The sequence below is a fragment of the Mobula birostris genome, chromosome 4 (genome assembly GCF_030028105.1).
Source record: "Mobula birostris isolate sMobBir1 chromosome 4, sMobBir1.hap1, whole genome shotgun sequence".
In the NCBI taxonomy this organism is placed as follows: domain Eukaryota; kingdom Metazoa; phylum Chordata; class Chondrichthyes; order Myliobatiformes; family Myliobatidae; genus Mobula; species Mobula birostris.
Genome location: NC_092373.1, coordinates 171,140,212 through 171,157,649, shown reverse-complemented (window position 1 = coordinate 171,157,649; position 17,438 = coordinate 171,140,212).

The window sequence follows — 17,438 nt, the reverse complement described above, 5'->3', positions numbered from 1 at the left end:
TCTCTAGTTCTTTTTTACACCGAATAAAGTTGTGAAGTATCTTTAGATTGTCCTTAATCTGCTCTGCCTGCATTACCACAAGCCTCGTTTTTGTCCTCCTGACTTCCTTCCTGATTACACTTCCATATTTCTTCTAGTCCTTCAGGGATTTCCTAGATCTTTGCTGCTTATACCATACCTCTTCACTGACCAGGGCCTCAATAAGCTTCATCTTCCAGGGTTTCCTATTCCCACCAGACTTGCATTTCACTCTTACAGGAACAAGCAATCCACGAGCTCCTATTATCTTACCTTTACATGCCTCCCTCTTGCCTATGTTTGCCAGTAATCAACCTCAGCGAGCTCCTGTCTCATATTATCAAAATTCAGCATTCTCCAATTTAGAACTAAAACCTCCTGTCTGTTTCCATGATTATTTTAAAACTAACAGATTTACCATCACTGATACCTTCAGTCCATTCCCCTGTCCTATTACTCAGCTTGGCCCTCTATAGACCATAATAAGATATAGGAGCAGAATTAGGCCATTTGGCCCATCAGATCTGCTCTATCATATCATCACGGTGATCCATTTCCCTCTCAGTCCTAATCTCCTGCTTTCTTTCTGTATCCCTTCATGCCCTGACTAATCAAGAATCTATTAACCTCTGCCTTAAATATATCCAATGACTTGACTTCCACAGCAGCCTCTGGCATGAATTCCATTGATTCCCCACTCTCTGGCTAAAGAAATTCCTCCTAATCTCCATTCTAAATGGACATCCTTCTATTCTGAGGCTGTCCTCTCCGGTCTTAGACTCATCCACTATGGGAAACATCCTCTTCACATCCACTCTTTTGAGGTCTTTCAACATCCAACAGGTTTCAATGAGATTCCATTTCATTTTTCAGAATTCCAGTGAGCTGTGCCCACTAGGGGGATCAGCTATTCTGGATAGAGTGGTGTGCAATGAATGGGAATTGCTTAGAGAGCTTGAGGTAAAAGTACCCTCAGAAGAACGTGATCACACTTTGATCGAATTCAACCTGCAATATGAGATGAAAAAGCTAAAGTCAGATGTATCAGTATTACAGTGGAGCACAGGGAATTGCAGAGGCATGAGATTAGGACCTGGCCAAAAGTGATTGGAAGAGGTCACTATCAGGGATATCAGCAGAGCAGTGATGCTGGAGTTTCTGGAACCAATTCAGAAGGCACAGGATAGATACATCCCAAAGACGAAGAATATTCTAAAGGCAGTATGATGCAACCATGGCTGACAAGGAAAGTCAAAGCCAATATAAAAGCCAAAGAGAGGACATATAATAGAGCAAAAACAATGGGAAGTTAGAGGACTGGGAAGCTTTTGGAAACCAACAGGAGGTAACTAAAAAAGTCATAAGGAAGGAAAAGATTGAAGGTAAGCTAGCCAATAATATTAAAGAGTATACCAAAAGTTTCTTCAGATACATTAAATGTAAAAGAGAGGCAAGAGTAGATATCAGTCAGCTTGAAAATAATGCTGGAGAGGTAGTAATGGGGTACAAGGAAATAGCAGATGAACTGAATAAGTATTTGCATCAGTCTTCACTGTGGAAGACACAGGCAATATGATGAAAGTTCGAGAGTGTCACAAGGCAGAAGTGTGCGAAGTTGCCATTACTAGGGAGAAGGTGCTTGGGAATCTGAAAGTTCTGAGGGTAGATACGTCACCTAGACCTGATGGTGTACATCCCAGGGTCCTGAAAGATATGGCTGAAAAAATTATGGAGGCTTTAAACAATCAAGTGATTTTGGAATGGTTCTGGAAGACAGGAAAATTGCAAATGTCACTCCACTCTTCAAGAATGGAGAGAGGCAGAAGAAAGGAAATAATGGGCCAATTTGTCTAACCTGGTTGAGGTGATGTTGGAGATGATTGTTAAAGGTGTGGCTTCCGGGTACTTGGAGGCACATGGTAAAATAGACCAAAATAAGCATGGTTTCCTCAAGAGAAAATCTTGCCTGACAAATCTGTTGGAATTCTTTGAAGAAATTGACTTTTATAAATGACCTGGATGAGGAAGTGGAGGGATAGGTTAGTAAATTTGCTGATGACACAAAGGTTGGGGGTGTTGTGAATAATGTGAAGGGCTGTCAGAGGTTATAGCAGGACATTGATAGGATGCAAAACTGGGCTGAGAATTGGCAGATGGAATTCAACCCAGATAAGTGTGAGGTGGTTCATTTTGGTAGGTCAAATATGATGGCAGAATATAGCATGAATGGTAAGACTCTTGGCAGTGTGGAGGATCAGAGGGATCTTGGGGTCCAAGTCCATAGGTCACTCAAAGCTGCTGTGCAAATTGACTGTGTGGTTAAGAAGGCATACGGTGCATTAGCCTTCATCAACCAGGGGATTGAGTTTAAGAGCCGAGAGGTAATATTACAGCTATATCAGACCCTACTTGGAGTACTGTGCTCAGTTCTGGTCACCTCACTATAGGAAGGATGTGGAAACTTTAGAAAGGGTGCAGAGGAGATTTTCAAGGATGTTGCCTGGATTGTGGAGCATGCCCTATGAGAATAGCTTGAGTGAACTTGGCTTTTTCTCCTTGGAGCAATGGAGGATGAGAGGTGACCTGATAAAGGTGTATAAGATGATGAGAGGCATTGATCGTGTGGATATAGAACATAGAACATAGAATAGTACAGCGCAGTACAGGCTTTTCGGCCCACAACGTTGTGCCGACCTTCAAACCCTGCCTCCCATATAAGCCCCCACCTTTAATTCCTCCATATACCTGTCTAGTAGTCTCTTAAACTTCACTAGTGTACCTGCATCCACCACTGACTCAGGCAGTGCATTCCACGCACCAACCACTCTCTGAGTAAAAAACCTTCCTCTAATATCCCCCTTGAACTTCCCACCCCTTACCTTAAAGCCATGTCCTCTTGTATTGAGCAGTGGTGCCCTGGGGAAGAGGCACTGGCTATCCACTCTATCTATTCCTCTTATTATCTTGTATACCTCTATCATGTCTCCTTTCATCCTCCTTCTCTCCAAAGAGTAAAGCCCTAGCTCCCTTAATCTCTGATTATAATGCATACTTTCTAAACCAGGCAGCATCCTAGTAAATCTCCTCTGTACCCTTTCCAGTGCTTCTCCATCCTTCCTATAGTGAGGTGATAGTCAGAGGCTTTTTCCCAGGGCTGAAATGGCTAGCACGGGAGGACACAGTTTTAAGGTGCTTGGAAGCAGGTATAGAGGAGATGTCAGGGGTAAGTTTTTTATGCAGAGAGGGGTGATTGTGTGGAATGGGCTGCTGACAACGGTGGTGGAGGCGGATATGACAGGGTCCTGGATAGGGACATGGAGCTTAGAAAAATAGCTATGGGTAACCCCAGGTAATTTCTATGTTTGGCACAGCATCATGAGCTGAAGGGTCTGTATTGTGCTGTAGGTTTTCAATGTTCTATGTTCCTTTTTTCTAAATAACACGCAGGATAGACAAAAGAGAATCGATGGCATTGTGAACTTGAAATTTCAGAAGGCCTTTGACAAGGTGCCACACTTGAGGGTGCTTAACAAGTTAAGAACCAATAGAATTGCAGGAAAGATTCTACATATTAAAATCCCCCATGGCTACTGTAACTTTGCCCTTTTCGCATGATTTTCTATCTCCTGTTGTAATTTGTAGACCACAGCTTTTTTACATACTGTTCAGAGGTCTGAATATCACTTCCATCAGGGTCTTATTACCCTTGCAGTTTCTTAGCTGTACTGACAATGATTCTGTACCTTCCGATCCTATATCACCTCTTTCGAAGGATTTAATTTCATTTTATCAACAGAGCCGCCCGATCCTTTCTACCTACCTGCTCCCAGCTATAATCTTCGCTCAGCCATGATTCAGGGCATCATACATTCCAATCTATAACTGTGCTACAAGTTCATCTACCTTATTCCATAAACTGCATGCATTTGAATATAACAACTGTAGACCTGTATCCACCCTTTTTTATTTTGTCAACCTCTTATATTGCAACACATCCTGTTTGACTGCAATTTTGCCCTATCATTGGCCTCTCCTTCTTATTCTATTCTTATTTCTCAGCTCCATTCAAACTATCACAGGAATGATCTTTCATTAATTTAATCTCAGATGACTGCAGTGATATTCCCCCTAATCAAAAAGTAACTTCCCCTCCTTTATTTCCTCCACCACTATCCCACCTAAACCACCTGTACCCCAGAGCATTATGGTGGCGTAGTGGTTAGCACAGTGCTTTGTATCACCAGTGACCCAGGTTCATTTCCCTCCACTGTCTGTAAGGTGTTTGTACGTTCTCCCCTTGTACGTGTGGGTTTCCTCTTTGGCATACCAGTTAGTAGGTTGATTGAACATTGTAAACTGTCCTGTGATTATGCTAGGATTAAATCAGGTGATTGCTGGAGGCATGGCTCGAAGGGCAGGAAGGGCTTACTCTGCATTTTATCTCCATAAATAAATAAACATTAAGCCTCCAGTCCTTTCCCTCCCTTAGCCATGTTTCTGTATTGGATAGTGAATCCCACCCCCACATAGCTGTCTAAACCGTGACTTCATTCATCTCATCCATTCCAACTCTTGCATTGAAATAGATTAAATGGATCCAATAGGCTTTCCTCACTCTCTGCAATTCTTCCTCCTGTCCTGCCTTTTGGGCTTGCAATGACTCACTTCTGCATAACTTTCCAGCCTCTCATTTGCCTCCTTGATGCTTAGGATTCCATCTTTTACTTAACCCACCCACACCCCCCCCCCGCCCCCACATCTCCTAATGTTCTTATACAGGTCACTTCTGCCCAGAAAAGGTCCCAATCCCTGCTCCCAGCCACACGTTCATTTGCTATTTCCTTCTATTCTTACCCTCACTAGCACTTGGCACTGGAAGTAATCCAGAGATTACTACCCCTGAGATCCAGCCTTTTAACTTCGCCCTACTTCCCTATATTCAGTCCGTAGGATCTTATCCCTTTCTCTATCTACGTCATTTCTGCCAATGTGCATAAAGGCTGCTTAAAAGCCCTCTCCCTGAGAAGGTTCTGTAGCTGCTCTGTGACATACTGTACCCTGGTAACAGGGAAGCAACCCACCCTTCCAAAGTCCCTTGCGTAACTACACCTTAACTGATGAGTCCTCTATCACTAAAATCTTTTCTGCTTCATCCTTCCCCGCTGAGCCTCAGCAATCTCCTGAACTGTCATCTCCCCATAACAGTACCCAAAACAGTATACTAGCTTCCAAGAGGAAAGTCCACAGGGGAACCTTGCACTAGCTGCACTACTCCCTTTTCCTTTTCTGGTGGTTACCTAACTACTTTCTGCCTGTACTTCAGGATGACCACCTCACTACCTAGGAAACTCTGAGCACCTCAGATGGTAGTGAGTGCATTCAACTCTAACTCCAGCTCCAGCACCTTCACTTGGTCAGTTAGGGCACACTTCCCACAGGTGACATCTTCAGGGACACTGGCAGTCTTCCAGAGATCCCACATCCTGCAAAAAGATCATGCCACAGTCCTAAATGTCATCTGAATGATCTATGACTAAAAAGGAAATTCATGGAACCTTAGTTGTGTCCCAGCTTGCCAAAGTCTCTTCACTTACCAGTCGAACAGTGGCCCACTCTCAGAATGGCTACTCCAAAATGGCCACTCTGCTGGTTCCTGCTTTTCTTTTATTGGCTGATGTGCCTCACCTTTAGTCCATAGAAAATCCTTTTTCTGAAAAAGCACTATAACGAATCAGAAGAGCTCTATATTAGGTTTCCTACTGTTGCCTGAGTTCCTGTCTCTCAGGACCTCAAAATGATTACAGCAATGACATTCAATTCTGATTACCACATTAGAGGAAAATGTCAAGATTTTGGAGCGCTTCAGAAAAGGTTTATCAGGATGTTGTATTGCTTGCAGTGTATGTGCTATAGGGAGAGGTTGGACAAATTAGGGCAGTTTTCACTGGAATGGTGGAGGCTGGGGGAGAAGATTGTAAAATTATGAGAGGCATAGATAGAGGAGATAGCAGGTATCTTTCTCCCAGGGTTAAAATTATGAGAAGACATGCATTTAAGATGAAAGGCGATCATTTCAAAGGAAATGTGAGTGGCAAGTTTTTATACAGAGAGTGCCAGGCGCCTGGAATGTGCTGCTAGGGGTTACAGTGGAGGCAGATATGTTAGGAGTGCTTAAGAGGCTCTTAAATAGGTACATAAATCTAAAGAGACTGGAGTGATATGGACATCGTGTAGGCAGAAGGGATTAATTTAGTTTGATCTAAATACTAGTTTAATTAGTTGACACAACATCATGGGTTTAAGGGTCTCTTTTTGTGCTGTACTGTTTGATATTCTCTTGAAAAGCCTTTGGCAATGGAGCACTCCCTTAATATCTTACTGGATATTGACCTAATCACCATAGAGGGTGACACTAGGACCACATTGATCACTTTATATCAAAATGGACATTTTTGTTCAAATCATCTATTTTCTTGTAAAATTTTTTTGTATAATTTATGTTTATGCTTAATTTATCTTTTTCCTGTGAAATCTGTGGTGCTACGTGCCTGTAATGCTGCTGCAAGTAAGTTTTCCATTGCACCTGTGGATCCACGTACAGGTACATACGTCAATAAATCCAACTTCGACTTTGATTTTGTTTTATCACTGAAGATTATGAAGTGAAGTTTGAATACAGTGCTATGAAAAAAGATAACGAAAAACAGCCGAAATTTCTGATTTGTGCTGATTTGTTCAATTTTTTGTACTCATGTTGTTCCTAAAGCCACACGTTAGCTCCACCTCAGGCAGAAAGAGAAAGCAATTGAAACCTTGACTTGAATGTCTCCCCCTTAAGGATACATTTGGAACCTGCTCAGTGTTTCTCCATTACAATCAAATGTGCTCTCTGAAATAGGAAATGCCTGCACCCTCACTGCTCAGCAGCAGACCAGTCCCTGGCCACCACAGAACTGTGCCAATCCTATCAGCAGCAAGGATAAGGATTTCCACTGTGCCTTTAACACCGCAAGCATTTCACAGGAACATTCATCAAAGTATGATATTAAGCATATGAGGCAATTAAAATTGTGGAGAATTATACAATAAAACGAATTTAATTATCAGAGTACTTGATGAGGCATCGGAGACAGTCTTCAAACAATTCCTTCATCAGTCATATAGTTAATGAAATGCTGTAGATTTTTAAGAGAGCATTTAAGGAGGAGAGAAAGAGAGAGAGATGGCGAGGTAGAGGGGTTTAAAGTGAAAATTCTGAAGCACAGCATCTTGGCTGCTGAAGGCATGACCATTGATATGGGAGTGATTAAAGCGAAAGGTGCATGAGGCTGGAATTAGAGGAATACAAAGATTTCAGAGGCTACTGAGGCTGAAAGAGTTTACACAGCTTTTTCTCTGTAACAGTAACACTATATTCTGCATTCTGTTGCTTTTTTTTTACCTTTGCACTACCTCAGAGTACTTACGTACAGAATGATCTATTTAGATGGCATGCAGAGCAACAATTTTTATTTTGCCTCAGTAGATGTGAGAATAATAAACCAATTACCATTGGAAACAAGACCAAGGAAGGATCAAAGAACAAGAGTGAAAATTTTAAAGTTTTAGCTGAGCTTGATTTAAAGTCAGTGGGTTAGCTGTATTGGATCATTGTCTGAAGGCTGCAATTGTACAAGACTCAGGCAGTAACCAATGCATCATTAGAGACAAAAGAAATAAGGGCAGACCATTCTGCCCCTTGAACTCTGCTTTACCATTCAATATGATCAAGGCTAATTATTTATCTCACTGCCATTTGATCACACTGATACTCCTAATGTGATTGGAATGGAATCAATGACTGAATCTCCACAGCCCTTCAAGGCTGAGAATCCACTACCATCTCAGTGAAGAAATTTCTCCACATCTCAGTTCTAAAAAGCCTGCCCCTCATTCTGAGATTAACCCTAGGTTTAGATGACCTAGCTTCATGTATTACACTGTTACGTCAAAAGTGTGAATCTAAATGAGGCCACCTCTTTAAACTCTAGAGAATAGCCAACTCAGTCGCTTGTCAGATGCTGGTGCAGTGTGGTGAAGGCTTGGACATGCAGTGATTCTCTCCAGTGCAACAGGCAGCAAAGGTGCAAGCCAGCAGAACTAAATACACGCAGCTTTAACAAAACAGGGGTAGGATATCTGCAGTAGGAAGCAAGTGATAGGTCTGTGTCTTCATGCTGATAAAAAGCTGTTGTGTGATTTATCTTTGAGCTGCAGCTCTCCTTTTCTCTCTAATGGTGTCAGCTATCCAGCCTGATGACTGCACAACCACAGGGGGATAAAAATAGCTGCAAGGCTTTCTTCCTTTCCTTGCATTCTGCAGGGAAAAGTCACAAGGAAGTCAAGTCAGCAATGTTGGTTGGCTCCTCTGCAAAGCCTCCAAGTCGGCTGGTCTTGAAGAGGGAGGGGGGAAGAAGTCACAATACATTAGTTAGCACTGGCATTACTGATGTTGATGAAGGGCAATTAAATATAACATATTCTGGTTGCCAAATGGGAGGTGGAGATGGATGAAAGGATTGTAAAATGATGGATTTCATGAGTGTAAGTTGAGGAGGGAGATTAAGAGTGGACTTTAACCTTTCCAGCCAGGTGGAAATAGGACAGGTACTCAGGTAATGAGTTCTTATCATCCATCTGGAACGATGCCAAGTTCACAGTTGTTCACCTAATGCCCTGAGCAGGAGCACTGTGTGTGCTAAAGATGTCATTTACAGCCTGACAGGACAGTAATAGTCCAAGCTAAGAAATCAATCTCAATTGCCTATAAGTCCAGGACTTCCCTCAACATGCCCTCCCAAAACCCACCCCCACCGTCCTCCACATCAACTTGCACCTCTGGTCAGTCATCCTGCTTATTATAATATGACCCAGCCTAGGGTCCCTCTTACTTTCTCTCATTTGGACACCATAGATTCTTGCTGATGGTTAATAATAATGTTTATTATTAATAATTATTATCATTGTTATTAATAATAATTCTGACTCTATAGTTAACGAATCTGGAAAATTTAAAGTGATGTCTTCTCTATCAACGACTGTCTTAAAAACCTTATATCACACTGAGGTGGTAAAGAATTCCCAGCATGCTTCATGGAAGAGTTCTCAAAGACAATTTGTCGCCAAGCAGGACTGTGTGAAATCCTCTCCAAGTAAACTGAAGACCCATACATGGACCAAGACAGATAGCAGAGAAATACTGGCCAAATGCAGGAAAACATGACTTCCTCACTGAGGCACCATGGTTGATATGGATGGGTTAGACTGAAGGGTCTGTTTCTATGCTGTATAACTATGATTCTGTGACCTCAAACACTGTCACAAGCCACAAGCCCATAGTAGTAATCCCCGTTTATCATTTATACTTCAGAAATATGGATTACCCGCAGCAGATATTGCAATACACTGGAGATGTAGTACCAACACTGTCTCCACAAAATATTCCAACTTCACTGGCAGCAAAAGTGAAACAACATCAGCGCCCTTTTCTCGGTTAACGTCCCCAGCACTGAGACACTAAGGCTCTGATTATGCTTAAGTTTTGGTAGATGAACCATATTGTCCACATGCCTGGTATCAGACTCTCAAAAAAGTTCATCATTGAGGCATTTCCTTGAGGACAAAAGTAATGTTCCAGTTATGATCTCAGAGACCTCCTTAAAATATGTAGCACCTCCCTTTAATCAAGCATATCCCTAGCCCCAAAGCCACACAGACAGGAATGGTCTGGAAAATGAGTTTTATTGATGGAAGCAGAGACCAAGCACTAGTAGTGGAAGGAGGAGTCATTTTACATTTTCCACTCCCAGGTTATATCTCTGAGTTCAAAATTCTCAGCCATTGCATAAATGCCATGAAGATCTACATGTCTTGTCCCATTCACTATTCTGAGATGAGGAGCTTTTATACATGGCACATCAAACAACTCAAGCAGCTTCTTACCTTCTACGATCATATTTATACTAACATCAAAGAAGATCATTCAACCCAGCAGAACATCTCATGAGTTTCAATCTCAATCTTGTTATTTTCCTGTATTCCTGCAAGTGATTCCCCCTAACATGTGCCAATCACTTTACAATGATTTTTTTTGCTATCAACCTACTCTAGAAGTGATTTACAATGGCCAATTAACCTTCCAGCTCACCTTTGGGACATGGGAGGAAAGAAACACATAGTTGCATTAAGAATGTGTGAATTCCATGCAGACAACATTGGAATTTTCAATTGAATATGGATTTCTGGAGTTATAAGGCAACAGAACTAACTGTTGTACCACTGTATCACTCTACAATAATTACAAAAACAAACAAAGCCAATGTTGATGAACAATACCCAATGATGAGCCTTGGCTACTGGAGCAGAACGACCAACATTGAACATCTAGAAAGTACTTTCTCTGAGAGGATGTAAAATCACGGCCTCATCATGAAACCACCCCCCTCCATAAACTTTATCTACATTTTTTAGTGCACTGGGTAAGTAGCCAATATAATCAAAATCCACACCCCACCTGGACATTCCCTCTTCTCCCCCTCCCATTGGACAGAAGATAAAAAGGACTGAAAGTATGTAATGCCAGACTCAAAGACTGCCTGTGCTATTGAACGGACCAATTCAGAATTGGAATTAGGTTTAATATGTTTATTTGCAGCAACAGTACATTGCGATACATAATAATAATTTAAAAAACTATAAATTACAATATAAATATATAAAATAATTAAATTAAGTAAGTAGTGCAAAAAGAGAGCAAAAACAAAACAAATAGTGAGGTAGTGTTCATGGGTTCATTGTCCTGTCTGAAATCTGATGGTGGAAGGGAAAAAGCTGCTCCTGAAACATTGAGTGTGTGTCTTCAGGTTCCTGTACCGCCTCCTTGATGGTTGCAATGAGAAGAAGGTATGTCCTGGTTGATCGGGGCCCATAATGATAGATGCTGCCTTCTTGAGGAATTAGATTTTGAAGGTGTCCTCAGTGCTGGAGAGGCAAGTGCCCAACTTTTTGCAGCTTTTTCTGATCCAGTGCAGTGGCGCCTCCATACTAGACAGTAATGCAAACTGTTCAAATGCCCTGTTCAAATGATCAAATTATCTGTTCAAATGATAGTACATCTGTAGAAATTTGCAGGAGTCTTTGGTGACATACCAAATCTCCTCAAACTCTTAATGAAATATAGCCACTGTTATGCCTTCTTTGTAATTGCGTCAATATGTTGGATCCAAGATAGATCTTCAAAGATGAGGACAGCCAGGAACTTAAAACTGTTCACTCTTTCCAATGCTGATTCCTCGATGAAGACTGGTGTGTGTTTCCTTGACTTCCTCTTCCTGAAGTCCAGAATCAATTCCTTGACCTTACTGACATTGAATTCAAAGTTGTTGCTGTGACAATGCTCAACTAACTGATCTATCTCATTTCTGAATGCCTCCTCATCAGCATCTGAAACTCTGCCAACAATAGTTGTGTTACCGGCAAGTTTAAGATGGCATTTGAGCTGTGTCTGGCTACATAGCTGCAGGTATAGAAAGAGCAAAGCAGTGGGCTAAGCACACATCCTTTCAGTGCCCCAGTGTTAATTGTCAGCAAGGTGGAGATGTTATTGTATATCCACACTGACTGGGGTCTCCCGGTGAGGAAGTCAAGGATCCAATTACAGAGGCCCGGGTTTTGGATTTTGTTGATTAAATCTTGCTTGTTAAAGATGAACTCTTGATCTCCCAATCTACCTTATCATAACTCTTGCACCTTATTATCTACCTGCACTACACTTTCTCTTTAACGTTATATTCTGCATTCTGTTATTGCTTTCCTCTTGTATACTTCAATCTACTTATGTTTTGAAATGACATGTACCTCCGTATATGTGACAGTAATAAGACCATCAGATATAAGAACAGAATTAAGCCATTCAGCCCATTGAGTCTGATCCAACGTTCAACCATTCAAAACCTTTACCCACTTACCAATAAACCAATTCAATTTATCAATACAGATTATATGAGGAGAAGAGGAAGGTAGAAGAGGGAGGCAAGAGCAATGAGCTTAGTTGGCAAGTATCATCCCAAAAGATCTCATGCCAATGGGCTAGTACAAAATCTGCCAACAGTCCACGACAAGACATGCTTACAGCTGCTTTGAGCATGATAAACAAAACCATTTGTGGACTGTGCATCAAACACTACTGAAGGCAGCAGAGAGGTGCACCAGGCAGATTCAAAGATTCAAAGTACATCTACTTTCAAAATGTACAACCTAGAGATTCATTTCCCCAAAGACAATCACAAAACAAAGAAAACCATGGAACCCATTTAAAGAAAAGCTTCGAACCCCCAACACAAAAAAAATTGCGCAGACGGCAAGAGAAACAAGCAAAAAATACAGAATATAAAACATCAAATCACAAAGGCATCATAATATGAACTATAGAGTCCAATCCACAAACGGAGTCAATTAAACCTTGCACAAGGCCCATAGACTCTGAAATCATCCTCTGACAGCATCAAGCAAGAGGAAGAGAGAGAGAGATCATTTGTATATAGGCACTTTCCTCCAGAAGCAACAAGGGAGGGAGGGAGGGAGGGAGAGAGAAAGAGAGAGAGAGAAACTGTTCACAAGCAGCTACTTGCCGCTGAACTCTCACCCACGATCCACACTCGTCCTCATTGATTTCATTCTTTTTTGAGGCTTGAATTGGTGGGATCAGTGAGAAGTGGAATCGATCACGGGCTTGTGCCCCATCTCTAAGCTTCTTATCCTCCAGGCTACACGTTTCACTCAAAAACACGCCAAAATCCTTCAGAGACAGAAAAGTGCCAGACCGCTCAATTGGCCTGAAAACACACCACCGAAAAGTAGATCACAGACTCCAACAATAGCAGAACCACATTTGAAAGAAAAAGATTAAATAAACAAAGTGAAAGAAGCAGTTTCATGAAATGTCTGAAGGTTATCATCCTTGATTATATTGTTTGCCGGCGCCATCTTCTTCCAGAAGAAACCTTCCAGACGTGCAACTGCTTCTCAACTCTAGCAGCCCAATTTTGAGCCTGACATTAGGTGCTGTCTGTGTGGAGTTTGTGGGTTCTCCCCATGACAATGAGGGCTTCCTCTAGGTGCTCTGGTTCCCTCCCACATCCCAAAGACAAGCAGATGGATGAATTAGCCAATGTAAATTACCCTTAGTGCACATAGATGAGCTGGTAAAAAGAATCAAAGAGAAGTACATGGACATTTGAGTGAGAATAGATTACAGGGAAATAATTGGGGATTTGGTACTGATGAGGCCTATCCTTCTGTATTGTAATCTCTCTTTGATCACTCGAGTTGAGTATGATGTTCTCCTAAAGGATTGTCTATTGTTGGGTCCACAGGTGGCTGTAAAGGATCTGGAATCCACATGACTGTCTTAATGACTATTGCTCAATAACGCTTACATCCACTGTGATGAAGTGCTTTGAGAGGTTGGTGATGAAACATGTCAACTCTCACCCGAGCAGCAAATAGGTTCCACTCAGTTTGCCTAGTGTCACAAAAGATCAACAGCAGATGCCATTTCATTGGCTCTGCACTCAACTCTGGAACATCTGGACAGAGAAGATGCGCACATCAACTTCACCTCTGCATTCATGACTATCATTCCATCAAAACTAATCAATAAGATCCAAGACCTGAATACCTCATTGTGCAACTGGATCCTTGACTTTCTCACTTGCAGATCCCAGTCATTTTGGACTGGCAAAAACATCTCCTCCACAATCACCATCAGCTGAGCTGTGCCACAAGGCTGTGTGCTTAACCCCTGCTCTACTCACATTATCCTTATGACTGTGAGGCTCCAATGCCGTATTTGAGTTTGTTGATGACACCACTGTCACTGGCCAAATCAAAGGTGGTGACAAATCAGCATATACATAGGAAGGAGAGTGAAAATCTGGCTGAGTGGTGCCACAACAACAACCTCTCACTCAATGTCAGCAAAACCAAAGAGCTGATTATTGACTACAGGAGGAGGAAACTGAAGGTCCATGAGCCAGTACTCATCATGAGATCAGAGGTGGAGACAGTCAACAATTTTAAATTCCTTGCTGGTATCAATTTAAATAGATCTGTCCAGGATCCAGCACATAAGTTCCATTACAAAGAATGCATGGCAACACCTCTACTTTCTGAGAAGTTTGCAAAGATTTGGCATGCCATTTAGAACTTCAACAAATGTTTATAGATCCATGGTGGAGAGTATACTGGCTGGTTGCATGAAGCCTTGGTATGGAAACACCAGTGACCTTGATCTTGACCTTAAAAAGTAATGAATATAGCCCAGTCCATTATGAGTAAATCCCTCCCCACCATTGAGCACATCTACAAGGACTTCTGTTGCAGGAAAGCAGCATCCATCATCAAGGACCCCCACCATCCAGGCCATGCTCTCTTCTCACTGCTGCCATCAGGAAGGAGGTATAGGAGCTTCAGGACCAACATCACTAGGTTCAGGAACAGTTATTACCCCAAACCATCAGGTTCTTGAACCAGAAGGAATAACTTCACTCAACTTCACTCGCCCCATCACTGAACTTTTCCCACAAACTCTCTCAAAGCCTCTTCATTCATGTTCTCAATATTGATTCCTTATTTGTTTACTATTTTATTATTATTATTATTATTTTGACTGTTTTTCTTTTTGTATTTGCACAGTTTGTTGACTTTTGCACATTAGTTTGTTTGGTTGTGCATTTTTTGTTGACTCTCTTGTGTTACTTTGCATTTACTGTAAATTCCCACAAGAAAATGAATCACAGGGTAGTATATGGTGACGTAAATGTACTTTGATAATAAATTTACTTTGAACTTTGAACTTTTGTACATATTCTGGTGCAGTGTGGGCAAGGGTAAGTGATGGCTGTGGTTAGTGATTGGCTCACCTGGCTATCCTGCCTCTCCTTTCACAGCTCCTTCTTGTCCTCAAGCATCACAGCAGAAGTCGTGTAGCACAGCTCCTTTGTGAAAAGATTTCCCTCAGATATATATGTCGAATGCAATTTCTTCCCAGCTTTTGGATGTAATGTTGAACTTCTTCAGGCAGATTTTGATGTTATGTTTGAAGAGCCCACTAGGGACTCACTGACCTTCCTTCATCTGGGAGTAAGGGATCTGTGTGGGGAGACGAGAGTAAGATATCCAGTCATCCGTTGGAAATGGTATTGTTTTATTGTGATAGAGATGTAATAACAACACAGAGGCTTCCATTTCCCATATTGTGGACAGAAAGATATACTTTGGAGTCACCTGCATAGCCATAGGTGAGATGTGCTCGACATCCATCAACATTTTACCAATAGACTATTTAAATGTTATGGGTACTTGCTTCCTCCAGGTTAGTTGGACCTAGAAAATCTGATGCTGCTACATTCTGACGCAGGTTATGATAAGGTAATGAATCTCCTCCCTACACCTCTAGTCTAGACCTGAAATGTCGAACATCTTTTTGCCTCCACAGGTTCTACCTGTCCTGTTGTTTTTCACTACATTAAGGCTAGGTCTTTAAGTATTCACCAGTGCCTGGTATTGCTAGCTTGCACCATTAAAATCAATGTGGTCTCATGACAAAGTGCATCTAGTTGAAGCTTGAGGTAAAACACAAAGCTAGCAGCAACAGTAACAATCTCCTCCAAGGCTTATGATCACTAGTTCACAGTCAGTTTGGAGTCTTTCCGACAGTATGTTCAAAGTTTCAAGCAGTCAGTTTGAAAGCAATCATAATCATATCTGGATCAAATGATTGTCAGCATGCAAGCAAGTGAAGTATCCAATAATGGACTCAGGCATGAGATGCCAAATTTCAATTTTGATTGAAAGGTAAAGGGAATTTCGGAATGCCATCTCCAAATTGCCCATAAACCTGTGTAATATAAAAGGAAATTTGATGATATAGTAATTACAAAACAGACATGGTCCAGAGTGTATGATCCACCGTCTCTGCTCTGTAACTGGGAGCTGTATGATGATCAAAGCACAAGGATATCAGCTTCTGTTTTATATCTTGTGTTCTGCTGCAGACTGCTCAATTATACACGGTAGGTCTAAGCTCGTTAGAAACCTCAAAATTATCAATATTATGAATAGCTTCTTGAAAACACATTGAACTATGTAGGGGGCCGCTTTAAAGAGAGGACAGTATATTAAATGACAGAGGTTTTCCATTACTTTTTAAAGTCAAAATATTTAGCTTGCTCCATATACACAGTAAGCATTAGTCATTACAAACTAGGCCGTGCTTAACAATGAGGTTATGCTATACCTTTACTGGATATTTCTGAATAAATCTTTTCTTATTAAGGCAGTTTTTGGATCCAGCTACTTTTCAAAAACACCTATTATACTATTTGTATTTGGAGATTCACACCAAAACAATTATCTGGCAGGGATTAAGTACCGGAGTAAATCCAGCCATTCCATTTAAAATTCTCCCCCACCCACCAAAGCCCCTCCTCCTCAGAAAGACAGGAAAATTTTAAGAAAACTGATGAAAATATCAGAGAGAAGATGTCAAAGTTGGAGCCAAAGATTATTTTCATACGCACAAGTACACGTAAGCATAGGTGCAATGAAAATTCTACTTGCAGCAACATCACAGGCACAAAGCCCGTTATAATGCAAAACACTGCATTTCAGTGTATGCTTCGATGTAGATGTGATAAATCAATCTGAATCTGATCTGATCTGATAAAATACATTCACCAGAAAACCAAAAATTAACCATAAATTATATGCAATTTTAAAATAAAAACACAGTGAGAATAAAGAAGTCCATTTCTGCAAAGTGATCTAAGTGATCAAGGTGTTGCTAAGCTGTGGTGATTAGGGTTTTCCAGTTGGTTCAAGAGCCAAATGGTTGAATAGAAATAGCTGCTCTTGCAGTGACCATTGGGTGGGAAATACAGAAAGCCTATGGCGTGGAACTTCAGGCTTCTGTACTTCCTACCCAATGGGAACAACAAGAAGATGTCAAGCCTGGATGGTGGGATCTTTGATGATAGATGTTGCCCTCCTGAGGCAGCGCCTCCTGTAGATACTACAAATAGTTGGGAGGGATGTGTATGATGTATTAAACTAATTTCACTACTCTGTGTAGATTTTTACATCCCATGCAGATGTTCTATTTTCAGAATTGTATTGTTGTGATTTGGAAAGCATTGACAAAGCGGTGCTGAGAGTTGAAGAAATAACAAACTCCCAAGGAGAACTGTATGAATGCGTAATCTGTGGACAGGTGGAGATGGAAGAACCATACAATGATAAAAGGGAGAACAACCATATGAGGCAGGTGCATAATCAATCGACTGGAGTGCTGAGCCAGCCAGCATAATGTTTTCCTTCCACAC